Source organism: Camelus dromedarius, chromosome 23 (genome assembly GCF_036321535.1).
Source record: "Camelus dromedarius isolate mCamDro1 chromosome 23, mCamDro1.pat, whole genome shotgun sequence".
In the NCBI taxonomy this organism is placed as follows: domain Eukaryota; kingdom Metazoa; phylum Chordata; class Mammalia; order Artiodactyla; family Camelidae; genus Camelus; species Camelus dromedarius.
Window position 1 is genome coordinate 1,770,002 of NC_087458.1, and position 22,926 is coordinate 1,792,927.

General features: G+C 55.4%; 2 long non-coding RNA genes across 2 annotated transcripts; one reads left to right on the forward strand and one right to left on the reverse strand.

The window, feature by feature from the left end:
* Positions 1–5,009: 5,009 nt before the first annotated feature.
* LOC135318955 (uncharacterized) lies at positions 5,010–17,989 on the forward strand. Its single transcript, XR_010377425.1, has 4 exons — positions 5,010–5,126; positions 13,795–13,870; positions 14,179–14,334; positions 16,447–17,989. It is a non-coding gene; the product is annotated as an uncharacterized LOC135318955 (long non-coding RNA).
* On the reverse strand, positions 11,988–15,720 carry LOC135318956 (uncharacterized). The gene is made up of 3 exons (XR_010377426.1): positions 15,048–15,720; positions 13,215–13,354; positions 11,988–12,401 (listed from the first exon to the last, which is right to left on the reverse strand). It is a non-coding gene; the product is annotated as an uncharacterized LOC135318956 (long non-coding RNA).
* Positions 17,990–22,926: the final 4,937 nt, after the last annotated feature.

Here is a 22,926-nt window from a genome sequence, read left to right on the forward strand (position 1 = left end):
TCATTTAAAAGTTTTATTAGTCACGTTAACAGATGTAAGCAGAGACAAGAAAAATTGATTTTAATAATATATTTTATTTAACCCAAATAGATCCAGAATGTTATCGCTTATCCGGTACTGAAAGATGATCAGCGAGGCATTTCACACCCACGTCCTGTCCCAAGTCTTTGAAGTCTGCTGAGCATTTCACACTTAGGATGCAACTCAGTTCAGACTCACAGGTTCAGTGGTTAGCGGCTGCTGCTGTGCACACCCAGCTGGCTAGTTGGGCAATCCCCACTCTACAGATGGAGAAACTGAGACTCAGAGAGGAGAAGGGACCACCAGGCCCCACAGCTGTTTAGTGGCAAAGGCAACGCCAATGCAGGTGTCCTGGCCACAGCCTCATGCCCCCCTCCTCCCACACCCAGGTCCACGGGGTTCTGGGCTCCCACGTCCTATCTGGAGAAGGCCTCAAATCGTGAGAGGGGAGCAGCAGAGAGCAAGGCCCTGTTTCCAGCACCCTAGAGCCTGACCCCAGAGGCTGACCCCCGAGGTGCACACCTCTCGCTGGGCCCCATCCCTTTCAGGGGGTGATTCCTCTGTTGTCCACACTCGCCTCCCCAACCACACTCCCAGGGTGCTGGCTGGGATTCGGATTCTTTGCACCTTGCCCAGCGCGGCGCCCAGGGCACAGTGAGGGCAGAGGTGAGACCACAGAAACCAGGGAGAGTCTCCAGGAACCTCTGAAGGTGCCCGAACCACAGGGCAAAGTTCCCAGCGGTCCCAGCACTGTCGCCCCTGGGCAGCGGCAGTCTGTTCCCACGCTCGGACGGCCCCTCCCGACAGACAGCCTTCCGCCACAGAACCCCTCTCCGGGCCTTGGAGACCCTCAGAGGCGCGCCCGGCCACCTCGCTCCCTGCTTGGCGTTTGTCCCCGTCGGGGTATGGGGTGTGCTCGCTCGAGTCTGTCCCCCGCCCAGACTGGAAGCTCCGGAGGGAGGCTCTGCGTCTGCTCCAGCGCCTGCTGCGGCCCTGCCCGGAGGCCTGGCCCCGGCCCCTCGCAGGCATTGGTCAGACAAACCCACCCATCAGCGCCCAGTCCAGGGAGCCTGAAAGGGTTCGTGCGGCCTCTAGAGGCTCCACACTTACAACAGGCCCCTGGAAGGATCCGATCCCACAGCTCCAAGGGAGAGACGCCGTGGCGTCTTTTCTGCCAGCGGATTAGTGGGTTTGTGTCCATTTTCTCAGGAGAGGTAGCCCGATGGGCCACCTGCGCCAGCCCGAGCACCCAGGGGACCTGCGGCAGTGATGGCATCCGGTCAGGGGCTTTGTAGGTAACCAAGCACTCAGGAGAAGGGACCTGGCTTCCCCCCGGGGTGGACCCTGGGTGGAGGGGAAGGCTGATTTCTCACTGCATGTAGTAACCAGCATCCTGGCGTATTATAGGAGCGCAGCGCCTGTAAGCGTCTTGCTGTAAATCTCAAACCATCTTGGGGTGTGCGTCTGGGAGGGCTTGCACACGCCGCACAGCCAGCTAGCCGGGCGGCGCTCCGGGGGTGGGTAAGTGGGTGGGTCTCTGTCACGTCTGCAGCCCCGCATGCCACCGACCCCGCCATCTCGGTCGGGAGCCAGTGTTCCCACAAGCACCGTCTCCAGGAAGCACCTTGAAGTGCTGTCATCTCGTGAAATTCCAGATGTTCAGAAATAGATGCTAGAGGGTGTTGGCACCAGGAGCGCGCTGGCCCCGCCCCTGCCCCCTGGGCGGCGCCAGCAGGAGGGGAGCGGGCCCAGGTGCTCTCCGGGAAAGGGCTGTTTCACAACGGCTGGCCCCGCAGAACCCACACCCCAAACCAAAGCACATCTGAACCGACTTCTTATATAACTCAGCGCATCCTTCCTCATCCTTGTGGTTGGAGTTTTCTAGAACCCACCAGCAACCTTTTGGTTCATCTTCTGGTTTTGCTGTGCTGTTCTGCACCTTTGAAGGGGGAAATGGGCAGGAGACCTCAGGTTTGGTTTGGTTTAATCTTCGGTGATGATGGTGCGGAGGGAGCTGGGCCTGTCTGCTCCGTGAAGGGCACGCAGACCATGAGAAAAGGGAAGTAAGAGCAGCAGCTCGAGGACACAGACCTAGACTTCCGTGGAGCCAGGGAAACCAGAAGAATTTCACTGTGTGGTTGTGGTTGTTTTTGTTGTTCACTGTGTTCAACATGGCCCCAGACTCTGAGCTCTGCGTTTCACCTGTGCAACCACCTTTCAGTCTAAAGGACATGGTGTGACACTCGGGGGATCCCAGCCCGAGGCCCTTAAGGAGAGCCTCCGGTGCGTCCAACACTGTCCCCGACGCACAGCTTTGAAGACAGGAAGCCCTGATTTCCACCCTCTAGGGGCCGTCAAACCAGTGAGAGGACAGTCCACAGACACCCAGGTCGATTCGGACGAGTCGCTCCCAGCACAGCCAGATGCCACCACAGCCACGGCCTCGGTTCCAGTGCGAGCTCACTCTGGTCTTGAATGGGTGACTTCCCCTCTCTGGACCTCAGTCTCTTAGTCTGCCAAGTGGGGTTCACAGGGTAGGGTGATTAAGAGCAGGGGTTCCAGAGCCAGACCACCAGGCTCTGCCACATCTTAGTGCTGAGTGACCTTGAGTGGGTTGGTGAACCTCTCTGTGCCTTGGTTTCCCCATCTGCAAAATGGGCACCGTCGTTGCCTCCGGCATAGACTTGGGATGAGGGCCACAAGAGTCCGTCCGCATAAGCACCAGAAGCAGTTCATTGTATGTAAAACAAAGGGGTTGAGGGAGATGAGCCCCAAACTTCCCTGCAGGCGTGTGAGCCCGTGACACTGACAGCAGTTACACCTGTGCAAGACCCAGAACTTGGCTTCACTGGAAAACCTGCTGAGAACATGCCAAGATGCCAGTTCTCCCAAAACTGATCCATGGATTCCAAGTGGTCCCGACCGACAGCAGCCCGCTGGTTTGCAGGTACCTACAGGCCGGTTCTGAAGCCCGCTTGCCGGGCTACTCCAAGTCTGCTCTGGGCAAGGCAAAGCTGTAGTCCGTCAGCAGGTCAGTGATCGCCCGGAGTCGGAGCCGCCCAGACCGCCCAGCATAATCCAGCTGTAGGTCTCTAGCCCTAGGCACACCTGCAGAAATCCCTTTTGCTGTATAACGTAACATAGTCACAGAGTCTAAGGAAAATGCTATGAATGGTTTGGGTAAGGTGTTCGTTCTGCCTACCACAGCCTATATTCATGTAAATTCTATTTTTTTCACTTTTGTTCTTTTTTTTTTTAACACCTTCATTGTGGTATGGTTCCTGTACAGTAAACTATACATATTTCAAATGTACAATTTGATGACTTTCGATAGATGTGTACACCCATGGAAACACTACCACAATTAAGACAGCGAACGCTTCCATCACTCCCCAGGAGGTGCAATTTTCAAATTCCCAGTTTATCCCTTCCCATCCTCTTTACCCCCTGGTAACCATAAGTTTGTTCTCTATGTCTGTGAGTCGGTCTCTGCTTTGTAGATAAGGTCATTTGTGTCTTTTTTTTTAGATTCCACATGTAAGTGATATCATATGGTATTTTTCTTTCTCTTTCTGGCTTGCTTCACTTAGAATGACCATCTCCAGGTCCATCCAGTTTGCTGCAAATGGCATTATGTTATTCTTTTTTATGGCTGAGTAGTATTCCGTTGTATAAATATGCCACAGCTTCTTTATCCAGTCATCTGTCGATGGACATTTGGGTTGTTTCCTCTTTGTGTAAATTCTTATGCACAAATGAGAGCAGCTTTACCTGTAATCCACAAAGGCTGGAAACCACACCCAGGTCTGTCTGCACAATGCAATGCTGTGCATCAGGCATTAGAATGAATTCTTGATGCCTACCACAATACTGATGAACCTAAAGGTAATTATGCTGTATGAGAGAAGCCAGCCTCCCCCTAAAAGCCATACCAAGTATGCAATTCCACTTGTACAAAATTCTAGAAAATGCAGTCTGTAGTGATGAGAACCATTTCAGTAGCTGCTGCGGTGGGGGGTGGGGTGCATCCAGGAAAAATAGGTGGGAGGGGTGACCGAAGGGCCAGAGTAAACTTCGGGGGTGCCGGGTATGCTTGCAGTCTGAGAGTGGAGGTGGTTTTATGAGTGCATGTGTGTGTCAACGCTTATCAGATTGTCCACCCGAAGTCTGTGTGGTTCATGCACCTCAATTAGACCTCAGCACAGCCAGAGCTAAAAGGCAGTCCTCTCAAACGGGGTACACAGTCCACAGAGAGAGAGAAAACATAAGTATGCCAACAGTTTCATAATAATGTCATATTTCATAATATTCTGAACGTTTTCATAATTTAAAAAGTTGGGGGTGGGGCGGGACATGCAGGCTTTGGAGTCAAACCTCCAGGGGGGTCAAGTCTGATTCAAGTCCTATCCTCACGGTGTGAGCTCCGGCAGGTGATGATCCCTCCAGCCTCGTTTTTTTCATCTGTGAAATGGGCTCAGTCACCACGCTGAGCTTATGAAGTCAGGGTGATGCACGGGGCAGGCTTAGCAGGGTCTTGGGATGCAGCAAGGTGTCCACAAAGGTGGCCGTCACTGCCAAGTCTGGCTGCTTTGTCTGAGACACGTGGAAACCAAATCAGAAAACTTGGGGGACTTAACTGAGGTCACACAGCCCCTGACAAGTCTGAATCTGGCCACGGAGAACTACCTCTTTGGATGCCCACTGGCTACCCCACTTCTTAGAATTCAGAAGTAAACAGTTTATGCAAATAGTGGCCAAGCCACCCCACCTGAGACGAGGTCCTCCGTCCAGTGAACAGAGGAAGCCAGGCCCAGCGCCCAGATGTATTTTTAACAGGGTGGAGATGTGCACTTTGCATATCTTGTCCTCTTGACGGTCTGAGGTTCAAGGTCCCAACCAAAATTAGATGTTTGTTTGTTTGTGTAGACAGGTAAGCAGTCTCCAGCTCCACTGCCAGAGTACTGTTTCTAGAGTGGAGTTACGTGAATTCCTAAAAACACTCATTTGGTTACTCCCGAGGCTTTATCCTCCAAGGTCCACATGAGGATTGCAACCTGTGTGCAGGCGCTCGGGGCGTGCGCGCCGACGGAGGCCCGGCTGAGTCTGTAAGTGAGGGGAGGTTTCCCAGAAGCAGCGAAGTGTCTTGGGCAGTCCTTCCCCTCTTGACTTTTGGGGGGGTGACTACTTGGTCTGCTCAGTGGGCTTTGCTAAGGGAGCAGAGGGGCGTGAAGGAAGCTGGCTGTAGCTGGAGAGGAGAGGGCGCTGGAGGGGGAGCACTAGGAAGAAGAAGGCGCGCTGGAGGCCGTGTGCCTCCTTCACGTGTCTCCTCACACGCCAGCCCTCCCGCTTCCCGGAGTGCACTCGAGTACTTTGGTGACCGTAATGTGAGCGGGACTTGCGTTGTGTTCGCGTGTTTATTGGGAAGAACTCCTGGAGGGGTGGGCAGCCGCCACAGGAGCTCAGGACATCGATCCAGCCGGTGTGATTCCAGATGTGCTGCAGCTGCCAGTCCACGCGCTGTCCGGTGAAGCAATGGCGAGGAAGGGTTGGGACACTTACGTAGCAGTTTGACAGAGTGCTTTTCAGTCTCCCACTTGGAAAGTTGGGGCTTATGTTTTGTTGTTGTTGTTAGTGTTTGGGGGGGAGGTAATTAGACTTAGTTAGTTAGTTAGTTTTTCGATGGAGATACTGGGGACTGAACCCAGGAGCCTGTGCACACCAAGCACATGCTCTGCCCCTGAGCTACACCCTGAGCTACACCCTCCCCCAACCCTGGCTTGTATTTCGTGTATCTTTATTTTATTTTTCTAGTAATTCACATTTACTGTATTTGGAAAAGTCTCAGTGTGCAATGGATTCGGTTTTTTTAATCTGAAAGATAATTTCCTAGTTTTTCTCATGGATCAGCTCCCAATATATCCATTAGAGGTCAACCATCCTTTTTTAAGCTTCTTTTTTTTTTTTTCAGTATTTTTGGGAGGGTGATTAGGTTTATTTCTTTATTTATTTTTGGAGAAGGTAGTGAGGATGGAAGCCAGGACCTTGTGCACACTGAGCATGCGCTCTACCACTCGCGCTGTACCCTCCCGCCCATCCTTTTTTAAGCTTTATCACCTAATGCCAAACATACAGGGTTTATATGGTACAAGCATTTCTCTGTATCAATCACTTTCAGTTGGAAAGCGTCTCTCCTTAAAAACAACAAAGACTCAACCTTCTAGCCTACCAGGTAAATGATCGCTGTGTGTGTTTAGTGCCAAAGAAAAATTATAAACATGAATTTTCCACTGAACAGAGCAGGATATATTTTCGTCGCACGTATAAAACCAACGGCAGGCAGACGACCCTGAGTCTGTCTCATCCGGTAAAAAGTGAGCACCTCACATCCAGCACTAACCAGTAAAACGCTGGCCTGCTGATCGGAGTTCTGAGCAGTAAACAGCTCACGACGTTTCAAAGGTGAGAAATTCAGGGTCCGCTGAGATAAGGTGCTGGCCTCCTGACTGCTGACAGGGGCCACTGATACTTTCAGTTTCAGTTTTAGGTCCCATTATTCCAAGGCATTTTTAATCACTGGCCCTTCCCTAACAGCCTCAGGTCTCAGGTCTGTGAAAGAGGGCAGAATTTACTCTCGGGCCTCCTACACAGCGGTTCACCTACAGACAGTGCATTAAGGTCACTGGGGGCTTATTTCAAATGCAGATCTCTGGCCCAACCACAGGAGATCCAAGGCTCGGCCCAGGACTTGGACTTCAGAAGATCCCGCCCCCTGATGCAGGCTCAGCCAGCCCACACCTGTGCTCAGGAACCCTTGCTTTGCCAATCATATCCTTCATCATTTTCTGGCTGGATTAGTCACACGTATGCTCCTGATTCAACATCAGCTGCACCAAGGGAATATTTCATGAAAAGAGTAGACTTAGGCCAGCTCTTAAGGAGTTGGTGGGGGTGGAGCATGCAGGGAGAGGGACAGCACTGGAGGAAAAGCACAGATGTAGGAAAGTGTAAGGAAGGTTGGCATGGGCTGTAGAGAGAAGCCCAGGCTGGTGAGAAGTCGTTTGGCAAATATGTGGCACATTTCACTATCCCTCACCCGTAGCAGACATCACTAATCGATTGCAGCACTCTTGCAGCGAGTCCAGAGGCAGCCTCATGAACCCTGTGATCATCACACAGCTCCACTGTAGAACATTCCAGACCCACAACCACCAACCAGTCACAGTTGGCCCATGAAATACCATCTCAGCGCTGAAGAGGGAGTAACGGAGGAGGGGAGGGGAAAGACGCACTTAGAGCCAGATTGCAGCAGGCGCTGAATACTTCCCTAGGCAACAGAACGTCGGCCTGATGGCTACGGTCGTTCTGACCAGAGAACCTGTTGTGTTTAAAGCTGTGCTTCTGGGATGTCAGAAGGAGTTATGTGGTCTGTTTTGGAGTTTGCAGAAGATAGAGCCTGGGAAGTGACAGGGTGTAAAGAAAGACTCTGGACACGAAAGAAAAGGCCAAAAGCAAGAGCCAGCGATCGGTTTGGCGAGTGAGGGAGAAGTTGGCAGTGCCTCTGAGGTCTGGAGCCTAGGTAACTGGAGGACGAGTTGGTGTCATTAACAAGAATAGAGAAAACCAGAGACGCCGTGGGGAGGACCAGGGTGCTGGCTTCACTCTGGAGATTTTTAACCCTTGCAGCCAGAGGAGCACGCGGGTGGACATTTCCAGCAGGCAGCAGAAACCAGGCAGCCGAGGGAGAGGCCGAGCCGGGAGGCGCCAATGAGCCAACGAGGCAATGCCCGTGCACCTCAGCATGACTGGTGCTCGGCGCTCGGCGACCAGCTCTGGGAGAGGGACCCTGGGCTCGTGTCCGCCGGCCCCCGTGGGGTAACACCCAGCACCGCTGGTCCCTGCTGCTCCGGGACGTCACAGATACAAGCGGGGCAGGGATGCCCACAGCGGCGCCCTCCAGCCCGGCAGGCCGGCTCCAGCTCTGAGCGGCCACGGCAGAGCGGGCCCACACCCTCACGGCCCACACCCGAGAATGGTTTCTGGTTTTCATCTGCCCAAAAGGGAGGTAGGCTTGGTTTCTTTGAAGATGAGGCAAGTTGGTTTCGTAGAAGATAGTGTCCACATCCCAGTTTCTACCTGAGCCAAAGCGGGGTGAGATCTGAGTGGAGGCGGCTTGGCGGCCGCTGTGGCTTCGTGTGGGAGGCCTGCGGTGACCTGTGACTTGCAATGAGACTGACAGAACTCAGCCAGTTCCCTCTGGAGGCTCATCACATCTCCAAACCCAGACCTGCCCTGGGCACAGCAGCCGGGCTCCAAGAAGGTGGGCCAGAGACCACAGGGCCCCCAGGGAGACCCGCAGAAGCAGGGAAGGCCCACCTGCCTGGCGGTTCCTGGTTTCTTCCAGGTGGGAGACACCCAGGGGCACATCTACTCCTGAAGTCCCTCCAGGCTCGCCCTCGGTTTCGGCGGGGGAGTCATGTGACCAGACATGTTAGAGGTGGCGCTGAGATTCAGTATCAGGGCAGAGAGGACTTTTTAAATGATGACATTGAGACCCAGGGAGAAGCGACAAGTTCAGGCCTCACAGGGATTGAGTGGCTGAGCTGCGGCTCAAGCTTATCCTGGTGCTCTCCCTCCCTCCCTCCCACCTGCCTTTCTGTCCCTCCTCCCTCCTGCCACCCCCCCCTCCCTCCTGGTAGTCGGGGAGCGCCCTCGGCCTGCACCCAGGGCCGCGGCCAGGATGGGCACCTCTGCCACCTTGGGCAGGAGGCCTGCTTGGGGGGCACCGGAATTCTCTTTTTTATTGCATTTTGTAACAATCTATATGAATATATAATAATCATACTTAATAAATATTTCTATATACTGTAATTCACGTAACATAGAGTTCACCATTTCAAGCATGCCATTCCGTGGTTTTTAGCACACTCACAATCTCGAAGTGATTTAAGAGACTTCAAGGCCTCCATTCCCAGACCCCGCCGTCCCGGCTTCACAGCCAGGGGGCAAGTTACTCCATCGTTCGTGCCTGCGTCTCCCCGCGTGTCAGATGGAGATGGTGGCCGCCCCTCCTGCGAAGCACCGACGCTGGGCTCAATGCCAGTCACACAGTAGGTGCTCTTACGGGGGAGCTGTCGCGGTTAGGCCGGGGTGGTGGGCCTGGGCCACATGTAGACCGAGGGAAAGGAGCAGCCCAAGCCCCGCCTTGCAGAGACTCACCGCCTCGGAGAGGAGCTCGCTATTGATTGCAAGAGGGAGAAAGGGCAGCGAACGGGTTCCTAGGGGACGGTTCTTACAGGACTGCGGGCCTTTGGATGGGACTGTCCTGACAGAGCGAGTACTCTGTCTCTGATTCAAGCCACATACTGTGTTTCTGGATTTCACCCCACCCTCTATTCTTCCAACTTCTAAAGAACAGTGTTTATGTGATTGAACAGGGCAGGGGTGGGTATGCCACCTCCTGTGCAGGAAATTGAAAACAGGCGCTCGGTTCCCGTTGCCTGGGATGATGGGATGATGTGGGCCCTTGGGTCAGTTCTTCATTCCAAATCCTCGCCGCTCCTCCTTTGTCCTCTGAAGAACGGACAGTGCTGATGCCTGGGTTCCACCAGGACTCAGATGTCACCGACTGTGCCGCTGGCTGACCCCAAGCAAAGCGCTCAGCATCTCCCCGCCTGCAGGACACTGCTCAGACTCCTGGTCTCAGGAGCAAGGACCAGCCGGGTCCCATCCGCCAGTTTCCGCCACTGACTTTCTGCTCCAGGCCCACTGGCTTCTGAGTGTTCCCCGAAATGTACGTGGCTGGGCCGCAGACTTAGTTTGTCTTTTGTCTTCATATCCCAGATACTTATCTGGCACACAGTAGGTTACCTTAAATGTTTGTTGAGTTTTTAAGTAGACCAGAGGCCCACAGTTCCCCTTGCCAAATCCCAGAGGAATAAAACCCAAATGTGTGTGTGTGAGCATGAGCGTGTGTGTGTATGTGTATGTGTTCAGTGAGCCACAAGTGGAAACAAAATGGTAGAAACTTAGGTCCCCCAACCCCTCAAAGCAACTGGATGGGATCCTCCAGTCTTCTCAAACGAATAACCCAGAACAAAACCTGCCCTTCAGACCAGTCTGCAGCCCGAGTCGGTGTTTCGGTTTGACTCTTTGCCTGATGAGAATGGTCGCTCCGTTTCGATCAAAGAACCAATGTACTTTCTGCTTCATCGAGAGCAACCTCCCTATCTGGTCTAGGATAGGCCCGGCGGAGAGGGGACCCTATGTCCTGGGATCCCAGGCAAGTCCGCCGTCCACCCCCAGGGGGATGCCTGAGGACAGGGGACACCAAAGGCAAGACCCCTCTTTGCAGCTGGCACATGGCCTGTTTGCACGTGGTCCTGCTGTCCTCACGCACACCTGGCCAGGGCTCCATTCCCTCCCCTGCCAGGGTCAACAGAGCACTGCACTTCCCTGCTGGGAGGAAGGTTCATGAAGTGTTCAGTGACTGTCACACATAACTGAAGGGCATGTGAAAGCACCTGCTGAATTAGACCTTTGGTGCCCCAGGGATTGATGGCCTCTGACAGCAGTAACGAGGGACATCTTGTGACCAGGGATGGGCTTTGCATTCCGTGACATCAGTGCAAAAGGTTAGGCCTGTGCCTGGGACGTCACCTGGGGAGTTCATTATGGTTCGGTCTTTGGTGAAGTCACAGCACTGAATGCTGGACAGACCTGGCCTGCGCTCCAGCCCTGCCACCTGCGTCCTGTGCTATAGTGAGCAGGTGTCGTGACCTCTCCAAGTCCAGCCCCAGTCCTGGCTTTGCCATTTATGACCGAAGGGACCTTCGTCGAGTGTGTCTCTCCCAGTTCAGTGTCTCCCCGTGCAACAGAGAGCTAGCATTTTGAAATGATCTGTATTGACCCACCCACCTGCAGAAAGACCTGGAAGCCGCATCTTGTGAAAGAACAGCTCACATGATTAAATGGTTACCCACCCACCACCACCAAATAACTGTCAAAGATCAGGAGCCCTTCAAGAAATGGTACATGACCAGCCTTAAGTGAAAAGGTCCAGAAAACTTGGGCTAATGAAGCTACTATCTCTGAGCACAAACCTCATTTCCGTGCGGCCCCTGGTGCAGACTACCGATCCCCGCAGGAGGGGAGGGGGCCGTGCTCCTGAGCAGGGCTGGCGGCACTCCCACTGCGCTCTACTAGATCTGCAGGGACGGCAACACGACAGCTGTCTGTGCGCTTTCCCTCCCCTGAGCCTCTGGTCGTGCAAGCTGCTAACTCCTGGATACTTCCCTCATTCGGTGACGGTTTGGACACCCAGTTCACAAGCCCTCTCACTCTCTCTCCTCCCCGTTCCACCTGTCATTCAAGGTGGATTCCATACCTACAGGGAAGACCCATGCACTTTCTCTTAGACAGGTGTTTATCCTGCTCCCTTTTTGCCATGGCTGCCAGGAAGGTCAGAGCTGAATTTCATGCTTGGTGTCTCAATCTCCTCCTTTCACTGACCTCCTTCTCCGTTGTGCTTCGGGGACCCACAGGTGCCTTCTCTCTCTCTCTCCAGAATCCCTAACTCAGACACCCCCAGACTTCAGATCACAGTTTCTTCTTCTCACGTGTTTGCCAAACACCTAGTCCTTGGCCTCCCTAGGGCCCCCAGCCCCCCAAGGCACTTCATTTCTCTCCCATCCGCCCTTCCTCATTTGCTCAATTCCATTCCCAGCTGAGGTTCCATGATTTACAACTACAGCCACAGAGTTCAACGCCCTGAACTCCCAGCATCCCAAGGACACTGGGGAGGCCTCTGTCCACACAGGGCCATCAGACGTGCTCCTGTTGACCCAAGTCTTTTTTCTAGTTTAACTACTGTCTATAAGGGGAAAAAAGCACATGAATCACCCCCCTTCCTCTGGAAAAAATAAGATCAGAAATAACACTTTCTCTTTCAGGAACGGTGGGAGCTTCTGAGTAATGCAGTGAGACACCAGGGCTCTTGACCACCAAGAGGAGTTTCAGAGAGAATTCATTTATTTCCTTCTCAACTTCACAGTCACATCCGCCACCCAGAGAAAGGGGAATTCTCTGGGTGGGGCGAAGTGTGGCTGATTACTTTGCTTCCCAATCTTTACAAAATCTCATATGCCTTTTGGCTGAGAGCTTTGGAAGCGCTTGGGATGGGTATACAAGCCACAAATTAGCGATCATGAAGTGAGGTCTTCTTGGACAGTGTCACCTGACGTGAGGGACCCGGCAGTGACCTCCCCGGCTTCCTGCAGCGTGTCCTGTCCCCGGAGCCTGGGCGGCCTCCGCATGCGCTCGCGGTCTGATGGGAGGCTAATTAGGAAGTACTCAGCTTGCTTGTGCTGTTGGTTTTAGTGTGTCTACAAATTCAAACACAGTATGACTTTTTCTGCTGTTGGGATGTGATCAGTCCCCTAAAATGGCAGAGGAAAGCAAAGATAGGACACAGTGATGTGCTCTCTGGGGTCCTTAGGCATCACTTGATGGGCCCCCTCCCCCTAGAAATGGGGAAACCGAGGCCCAAAGGACCCAGCGAATGACAGAGGCCAAAACCGACCCAGTAGTTTAATCCCAGTCTGAGGCTGTAAATGAAGGCCCAGGGGGCTGGTGGCTCCCGTGTCTGACAGACCTGTGGCCCCCTCTCTGCAGGCCAGCAGAGGGGCCCTCTCTGCAGCCCCCAGCATTACTCCCAGCCGTCGGATCAGACCCCCGAGCCACCAGTTCCGTTTCTCCCTGCGGCGTCTCCCTCACCACGTAAGACTAGCTCGGTCCTGGGTTTCAGGAGCAAACACCTGCAGCCTGTTTGGTGGCAACGAAAAGAAACCAGCGGGGACTCTCCTCCTTTCCCGCTGCCAGAGCTGGGCCCGTGGTGCAGGGGTGCCGGGGGAGCTGGGGAGGGGCGGGGGGCTCTGCCGTCGCCAGCGCCCCCTGCTGTTTGCCTGGGATGCCCAGGAGGTGGAGGAAAGGGCCAGGCCTTTTCCCATCCCCTGCCCTCCGCATCCTGGGCAGCCCCTCAGCCCACCGCACGCAGAGCCGCCATCCCTGGGCTTTCCTGCAAGAGCGCATGGTCACTCTAGAGGCAGGCACTCCTGAGCCTTTCCTGAAGGTGACACAGACACAGTAAAGTGCTCAAACCGTAACCCCCACCCTGGCTTCCAGTAACGGAGACGCACCACGCCCGGTTCTGAGCTCTGAAGTGGAGTCGCATGGACTGTCCTGTTTCTGGGTGTTTTGCTGAGTGTTCCGTTTGGCCAGTCGTCCACGCCGTCAGCTGTGGTGTAGAACATTCCTCTTCATCGCTCTGTTCTCTTCTCTGTAAATACACTGCAGTTCGTGAGGCCACACAATAGGATATTCTCATTGTTTGTAGGTTTAAACAAAAGCAGCGAGACAATTGTCAGTTTCATAGAACCCTCCTCGTCCCCCCTCGTCCCCCCTCGTCCACTCCCCCCACCTGCAGCCACAGGTTTGTTCCGGTCGATACATGGTAACGTATCACACCCTCATTCTGTTTGGGTTTGTTATTTTGTTTTGAAATTAGTCTGTGCTGCCACCTGCCCACCCTGTCTGCACGCTGCACAGCCCTGGGCGGCACGCCCTCCGTGTTGCCCACCCTGCCGGGCGGCTTTGGGCTTCCCGCACAGGTTACACTGCGTTGAAGTCCTCTCCCGTGCCCCCTGATGGGCCCGAGTGGGCGTTTCTCAGCAGCCTATATCCAGGGCTGCAATGGTGGGGTTGTTTGTGTATTCTCAGGAGGCCACATGGGTGAAAATCAGCCACCCCACCGATGCCCACAGCCCCAGAGGACCAAGAGGTCAGCAAACATCCGGTCGGTTCAGGGCAGGGGACTTGGAGGGAAGGGGTGCACCAGCCAGCAGGGGGTGCTGCCTCCCTTGGGATCCTGGAGGCCCAGGGGGTCCCAGGAGTTTGGAGAAGCCATTCTGTGGCTGTGGTCCCAGCAGCCCCTGTGCCTTCTCAGTGACCCCAGGCACCAGCTGGAGCTGGCCTGAGCCCCCGGGTCGTCCACTGGCGGGGCTGGGGGCGGGGGAGGAAGGGTCACGGGCATGCACTGGGCAGAAAGGACTCCCCACACCTCACACACCCAGATGTCCTCCTCTGCCATCACTTGGTCATCAGGAAAAGAAAGCAGACAGTGAGAGAGACCTCGGGGCCCAGCCCAGCACGTCAGAGGTCAAAACCCGAGCTCCCAGCCAGGAGCCTCCACACATTTGGCTGAGACGTGTCCCCCTCTGTGGCCCTGCGAGCGTGGCCTGTGGACTCTGAATTGCAAAGGTAAGACCGAAAGTGAAAATGAAAGAGAAAGTTGAGCAGACCCTGACAGCAGTGCCAGCGGCTTGGGGCGCGGGCCCGGGGCGCCGTCCCCTTGTCGTGATGAGTGCTGATACCACTGGAACCTTGGGGAGCCCTAGGCTCCCTAGGCTTGGAGACCAGAAAGCGTCCTCATCTTTGCTCTTTTGATGAAGACTGAATCCTGTCCATCCGTTCATCTCTTCATTCAGTTACTCAGTGTTTTCCGGGCCCCTGCTATGCCCCAGGCAGGGTGTTAGCATTGGAGATGGCGTGGCCGCGAGGCCGGGGCCTCCCACAACGGGGCAGCCAGTGCCCCCGTCGCAAAGGGTCTCTGTGCTAGACCCGGAGACGCCGCAGGCCCACGGCGGTGGCTGCTGAAGGAGGATGTGCACCGGAGAAGGTTGAACTTCTGTCTGTTTCTGCAATTGTTTGGGCATCTCTTCATCTTTAAAATGTAGACCAACAGTACCAACCAAACCAGGAGTGGCCCTGCCCCCGTCAGCTCCCGACAGCCCCTGCCTGGCTCCACCGAGGCCGCGAGGCAGTCGCTGCTTGGTTTTCCCCGGGGTTCCTCCCATACAGCTTCCCCGCGTGTTCTCCAAGCAGCTGCTCTTTATGAAACAGATGCTCGGGTTGGATCTAAAATCACGGTGGCCACCACCGTGGCCCCTCCATCCTGAGCACATCAGACTTACCCATGTGGAAGGAGCCCCGTTCCACAGACGAGGAAGGCAAGGCACAGAGAGGGCGGGAACTCTCTCCAGGTCACCTAGAAAACTAGTGTGCAAGGGGGCAGCCCAGGGAGTCTGAGCCTGGAGCACTCTGTGACCTCCAGCTCGGCCAGGATCAGACCCGGGCCGCCTCGTGGATGACGGGGCATCTGGCAGGCAGAAGGTTCTAGAAAACGCTCCCAGATGGCTTCTGGGAGAGGAACACCCTGAACTTGTACAAGCTGTTCATACTGGGAGCTGGGGCAGCGTTCCGGATATGTGGAGGGTTTACGGCAGCACCACGTTTGATGTAAGCCTTTGCTTGACTTTGCTTTTCACTCTCTTTTTGTTTTGGGTTTCTCCCCCCACCTTGCGTTCTTGTTTGCTTTTCCCTCCAGCTTTGTGTTTTCCTGGGCTTTCTCAGTGTTCTGCATGACACCCGTGTAACGTTTACTTTATGCCAGGAGAGAAATAAGTGCTCACTATCTCTAGCCCACAGGTCAAGGGAAGAAGGAACTGCTGGGGTAAGGGAAGCAAGCGGTCGACATCATGTAGCTGTGTCCCTGTGTCAGCGTATTTTCTAGATAGTCGTGGCCCCAAGGAAACTTCTTTCCTCCATTGCGGCTTGAAAACATGGCCCAGGCTGGCAGCGCTGGGGAGGTCGGCGGTGGTGCTGCAGGCGGGGAAACGGGACCCCGAGTGGTTAGCCCTGCTCCCGAGGCCACGCGGCCGGGGCCCGCGCTCACCGCGGGGGGTGGGGGGACCCAGGCCGCTCCCCTGCTCTCCGGGCTCTGCTGAACGAGCGTGGGGGCCGCCTTCAGCTGCACTCTGACTCCCGAGGAGCAGACCCGAAGGCACACCTCCCTTCACTCCAAGGAGTGCGGTTCTGTGTCGGCCCCACCGGCCCCTCTGCTGCCGGGACAGGCTGCACTTACAGAAGTCACCTCCTCTGTCCAGGACTCAGTTTCTCCATCCGCAAAATGCGGGTCCGTCAAGAAAGTACTAGCAATAACTAGTCGTGTGTTGTGAGTTGCGAATCCCTTATAAAAGAAGGTGAAGGGACCTAAACTTTGTTAAATTGGGGTGCAGCTGACATGTGGCGCCGTGCTGGCTTCTGGTGCTCACCCAGTGGTTCGGTTATACTCCTCTGTGTTTTCCTTTCCACAGTCTTTTCCTCACTTATTAGAGGCTGGTCAGCTGCCCGATGTGAGAGCTTTGCCTTGCTATGCTCACGGGAGCCCTATACAGACAGGTAAACTGAGGCAGAAGATGATTAAGTCATCTAGGAGACAGTGCTTCACCCCTGAGCAGGGTCAGGATTTGAACCTAGGGCTTCTGATGCTGGAGCCTGAGACCCAGCCCTCACACCGTCTGCTTCTGGCAGGTTTTAGTGGCCCCAGTGGTTCAAGGTCATGCTCCAGACTTCACCTCAGTGGAAAGAAGCAGGGCCCAGGATGTGTCCAAAGTGAGCGACGGTCACGCAGCCTCATCTACCCTCACTGGGCCAGGATGCAGTGGTGTTGGTGCCGAAAGTGCGCACTGGATTTTCTACGAGTGGAATATGCAGGGCACACTGCTTCCTTGATGTTCAGGAGGGTACAGGAAGAGGAGGGAAGAGTCTCAGCGCATAAGCCCGGAGCCTGATCCTTCCTGGGGTCTGAGCACCGGAGCCTTGACGTCCCCGTCTGCAAAATGGGATGGCACGACTGACAACAACTGTTGGTTCCCGGCCAAGGCACAGCTCCGAGCACCTTCGTCCCTCCTTTGAGAAGGCGACACTCACAGCTACACACAGGGAGCACTTACTATGCGCCGGCCCGGCGCCAAGCCCGTCGTGCAGGCAACACCTTAATCCTCGCCGTTGTCTGGTGAGGTGGACACTGACTGTTACTCTCTCCCCGCGTCCCTATTGGGGAAACTGAGGCCCCAGGAGGACTGGTAGTTTCCATGGTTAGGAAGTTGGGGGGCTAGGAGGTGAGCCCCGCAGTGGGGCCCCAGGACCTGGGCTTGGGGCTGCCACACCACGACCCCCCCAAGCCGGGTCCCCAGGGGCCAGGGCCATGCGTGTCATCGTCCTCATCGTGCTCTGACACTGCCAGGCAGCCCAGGAGGGAGGCAGCGAGGTTTAGGGGAGACAGGTCTCCCTCCTTCCCGGGCGCAGAGGGGCAGGGGCCCTGCGGGTGCTCCTACGTGACCAGCGAGGGCACAGCCCCACTCCGTGTGGGAGGAAGCCGCGGCGGGGCTGGAGACCGCGCTGGGGCAGCTGCACAGCCAGACACCAGGAAGGAAAGCCAGATCGCCTGCTGCCCTTCCGGCGGGGCCGGGGGCCCTGGCCAGCGAGGAGTGGGGCTGCAAGGGCAGGCATCCCCTGTAATTCCTGGGCCTCCGTGTTCAGATTTGGGGCTTCTCAGCAAGATGCCCTGGGACCAGACTCTAGAGGCTGGCAGACAAATGTTTCAGCCGTACTCGAGCAATTCCTAACTGGGGGCCTCAGAGCCTCGCAGCCCCCCACCCATCGCCGCCGCGCCTGCCGTCCCTCGGGGCCTTCAGTGCTGCCAGGACCCTCCCAGGCCTTGGGAGGAGGCCTCCCTGCAAAGTTGCCAGAGGATTTAGAAGCCTCAAGGGGGCCAAGGGGCCACCTTGCAGTCCAACTGTGGGAGAGAGGAAGTGCCCTCCCGCCCCCACTGAGGCCACACCTGCCCGGGGGCTCGGGCTGTTACCGTTCCACGAGGCCGTGGAGTAAGGTGTTTGGGCCTCAGCCCTGTATCTAGGCAGGCTTCCTTGCTCCTTGCCCCAATACTGTGTGGCGTCAGGAAAATGAATTCACCTCTCTGGACTTGAGTTATGCTCCATTCAAGGGGACTAAAAGTAGCTCTTACCGCATGGGCTCGTGGGTTCAGTGGATTGGTGCTATGTAGTGCTTAGAACAGGGCCCAGCGCCGTAAGAGCTCAATAAATAGTAAGAGCTCAATTAATTCGTTATTCTGTTACCTCTGTCTACCCACCCCACTCAGACTGCAGCCCAGGACTCGTGCTGGGGCCCTGCGGCGAGCTTTTCTGACTATCCTCAGAGAAGAGGCCACCAGGAGGGCTGTGGGGCCACTCACTGGCACATGAGGCCACACATGCACACCCACGCACACATCTGTCCAGCCACATGCACACACACGGCCACCCGCGTGCACACACCCAGGCACACGGGCAGCGGCCTCTCCCCCCAGCCTCCGTGGGAGCAGGGCGGGGCGGGTGGTGGGGACGGGGCCAGGGCAGAGCCCTATTGCTCAATGCCAGGGACCACGCTGGGTATCAACGGTCAGGGACCTGGCTGTCGGAGCCCAAGGGGCCTCGCAATCAGGCCTCTGTGGGCTGCAGGCTTTTAATATTTTTAGAGAAGTTAGTTTTCTGCCAAGTTCCTCTGCTTCAGATTCTGCCTGGAGCTGGCGGGTCCCCACGCCATGAAGGTCTCGGCCCCACCATTCGCAGGGGCTTCACAGAATCACAGAGGTCACCACTGCTGCCAAGTCATCCTCCACCCTCCACAAGGGGGTGCCCACCAGGCCCCCTGCACCCCGTGTCCCTCAAGCTCAGACCAGGCGCTCTGGGAAGCACTGTATTTTCTCCCTGCCCCCTCCCCCTCAGCTTCTGGTTTCCTTTTTTTGTCCTCTCTGCACTTTTTCTATGTGAAAGATCAAGGTCTCACCAGCTGTGAGCCAAGAGGGGACATTCATTTTATCCGTCGTAAGGGCTGGTGCCTCCTTCTCTGGGCCAGCAGTGGGGGCTGGACCGCATCCTACATCCAAAGCCTGTCCGTTTTCCTCTGTTTGCTCAAAGTCACTTTTCCAACAGGCAACTTCCTGGGCACGATGTTGTTGGTGGTGTTGATGACGATGGCGGTGGTGGTGATGGTGGCACAAACCCCGATGTGGCTACTGGGAGGATTAAATTGATTCATATTTACAGTTCGCACAATCACACCAAAAGTTTGTGAAAGTCACTTTTCCAACATCCCACTAGCTCACAATTCAAAAGTTAGCTGCCAGACTGAGCACAGCACCATCCGCAGCACAGCATGCAGCCAGAACACAGCCTCGCACAACCTCCTCGGGGTTGGGGGGGTGCGGTGGGCGGGGGGTCGGCCCCGAGGTGCGTGCAGACACTGGGTGACTGGCATCGTGGTGAGCCTGGCGGTGAGCCTATCCCTGCTCCGAGAGGGGCACCATGTTACAAAGCTGGAGATTTGGGTTGTAAATCACTCTCTCATCCATCGGCTCCTGGAGCTGCCATCCATAGGACCACAAATGTAGCAGCTGAGAACATACCAGTGTATGATCTCAGCCTTGTTGAAGTTAGAGGCCTGACAGGGGTCTCCCTGGGCTAAAACCAAGGTGTCGGCAGGGCTGTGCGCCTTCCGGAGGATCCGGGGAAAATCTGTTTCCTCGTCTCTTCCAGCTTCTAGAGGCACCTGCTTTTCTTTGGCTCGTGGCCCCTTCCTCCATCTTTCAGTCCAGCAGCACAGCAGGTCCCATCTCTCTCTGACTCTGCTCTTATCCTCACGTATCCCTCTGGCTCTGACCCTCCTGCCTCCCTCGTATGAGACCTTGGTGGTTACGTCGAGCCACCTGGCTAATCTAGGGTCATCTCCTCACCTCAGGATCTTTAATCACATCTGCAGAGTCTCTTTTGCCATGTAAGATCACATACTCTGCGTATTAGAGTGGGGACATCTCTGCAGGGGTCATTATTCTGCCAACCACACCAGCCCTGGGCAACTTACTGAGCATGATGCTAATGGTGTTGTTGATGGAGATGCTCATGGTGATGATGGAGATGATAACGGTGGTAATGGTGATGGTGGTGATGGTGGTGATGGTGGTGACGATGATGGTGGTACCTACCCCTGTGTGGCTACTGGAGGATTACATTGATTCGTATTTATAGTTTATCCAGTCACACCCAGCATGTAGTAAGCGCTACGCGTGTGAGTTTGTTGAATATAAATTAGGGTCACTGTGCTACAGGGAGGCTTCCACGTGTCTCTCTAACTGTTTCCCCTCTAGATAGCCACCTTGATCTAGAACATGACAAGTCTTCATGAGCCTTCAGTGAAAACCAGCGTTCCCACCATAGCATTAAAAACAGCCCAGTGTCCCTGGGATGAACACAGTGAGCATCTCCTAATCCTATAGAAAAGGCTCCAATCAGAAGGAGAGGAAGCGGGCCCATCTCTCAGCAGCCCCTCCGCCACACCTGCCTTCCTGTTCCCTCCCTCACGCAGAGCCCCTTTGGTAACCAGGGCCTTTGCACTGGCTGTGCTGTCTTCCTGGACAGCCTGTCCCCCACCTCCAGCACCCCGCCTTTGCATGTTTCTTCTAACGCTCCAGGATGCCCTCAAAGAAGCCCGCCCTGAGCGCCCACCTGAAACAGGCAGCCCACTGCTCCAGAGGGAGCCCTGTTTTTTATTTCAGGTTGTCACTTACATTCGTCTGTTAGTCATGGGTTTCCTGTCTCCACATCCAGAATGTTGGCCACATCTCTTTGTCCACCCAGTGCCCAGCTCCATGCCGGGTGGACAGTAAGCTGGCGGGTAACCGAGAATTAAACCAAGGCACATGCCAGGGGCTGCACCCATCAAGACGAAACGCGCACGGAGAGAGAGGAGGGGTCAGCGGACCTGTAGGCCGCGTGGCGGTGTGTGGGGGTCACGGTGAGCATTTAGCAGCTGCCCAGAGTGCAGTCGCCTCACGTCATCCCTGTATGTTAGGAAGGGCTAGGACTCCTGTCCCCCTTTTAAAGATGCAGAAACTAAAGCCCAGAGAGGTCATTCAGAATGCCCAGGTCACACAGCCAGTGAATGGCCCAAGAAGAACCATCATGTTCTAGATCAAGTCAGTTGCCTGTAGGGGAGACAGCTAAAGCTACATGCTGCCCTGCCACCGTCTTGGCAGGGAGGGGCCGACCTCCCCCCCTCCGCCTACACACGTGAGCAGGGTCATTGGCAGTGTCGCTATAAGTTCAGGGAGGAGTGTGGGTCTGGAGCCCCCATCACAGATGGAGCGTTAAGGTACCAAAATTCATCAAGCAGCTTGGCCCGCTCCTGTATCCGCCCCACCCCCGATGCACCCACTGAGGTTAGGAATTTGCAGCTCAGTCTCCATCTTCCCAGGGAAGAGAGGTCTGGGAGCAGAGCTGAGCGGGGGCTGGGCTGGGGCAGAGTTAGTGGAGCTTGGCCCACAGGAGAGGGGTAGGGGTCTGAGTCTCTAGGACAAGCTGATGACTAAATCCAGGGGAGCGCCCTGAGCAGGGCCTGGGATTCCTTGCTAAGTGACAAATCATGACCGTGTCTATTTTTGCCTAACCTCCACCATTCCCAGTGGTGAAAAAGCTGTGACAATTGAGGAAGTGGTGAGTGGACCTTTCTTTTTCCCTTCTTAATCAAAGTGCAAAACTTTCCTTTAAGATTCCCACTTTTCAGCGCGTGTGCTGGGGCCGGAGGGGGCAGGCTGAGCTGCCCTCAGAACAAATCCTCCCCTTGTCCCTCCTAACGGAGGCTGGAAAGCCACGGCCCGGTCCCCGCGGGTCCAGCATCAGGGTGGCCCCGAGAGCCCTGTGTTGTGACATCTCCAGGGCGGGTCGGCCAAGCTCCTGGGCTCGGCGTTGGTTTTCTAGATTGCCCTTGGAAACTCTCACGCAGGGTCCTTTCATAATGTGGCTGCGAACATTCCCACAAACCGTTACAGAGTATTTTAGGCGACACAATTCTGTGACTGCAATGCCCTCTAAAACAACTTTTTTTCAGTTTTGCCCTTTTGCAAAATAACTGTTTTTATACTGATTCAGAAGCACTTTTTCCTCAGAATTATTCTCAACCAGAATGGCTCTAGCCTGTGGCACTAAAAAAAAAAGCTGAGACCCAGGGCACAATTCCTCCCCATCTAACCTGGTGTCCTGCCGTGGAGACTTTGCCCAAAGCAACAGCACCACCTCCTCCGGCTCAGAATCTCCACACCGGGTGTTCCGAGAGGGGAACCTGACACACGTTGCTTTCACACCCTCCTCTGTCCCAGGAGAAGGCCGTCCCGTGCGAAGGCAACCCGCGGCACAAGCTCTCACTCCGCTGCCCCACCAGCAGGAATCCTAGACCCAGGGCTGAGCCAGCAGGTCACTCTCAGGTCCCACTGCCGTGAAAAAAAACCGTAAACTTTCCTCCAGGTGCGGAATCCAGACGCTGCCAGGTGCAGGCAGTGCACTCAGGATAATCCTGTTGTGTGTAAACTGAGCAAAACACAGAGGTCCTGCCCCCCGACCACAGGGCAAGGGCGGGAACACCGGGTCTTTGGGTCACAAGGTGGACCTGAGACTTTTCATCCTCATTTTGCTTTTCACGGCTACTTTCTGGACGGCTGGCGCTTTCTGACCTCTGATGTCTGGAGTCACAGTATTGGGACAGTGACCGATGAGCCCAGTAACAAAAGGAATGCGGCTCTCGGAGCCAGGACGGGCCAGGGCCAGGGCCACGCATGCGGGCCCCCCAGCCTCACGGTGCGGAGGAGCCCGAACGCCCCCGGGGAGACTCAGGACGGCAGGGGCCTGTCCAGCAGGTGGGCCGCAGGCAAGCGCGCGGGAGGAGCCCCAGCCTTTCAGAACAGGTGGAAGCGGGATGCTGCCCCTCAGAAGGAAGTCAACCCTGGGGGCTATTTTCAGCAGCCAAGGGCCCAAATTCCAACCACAAAGGTAAATGGAAAACCAAAAGTAATGAAATGATTAAGCCAGAGAAAGCAGCCTTTGGGCAGCAGAAAGTTTCATATTTTAGGTGATTTCTTTAAAAAGCAGAACTAATTATGGGCCTCCCCCTCCCAGAGGGGTG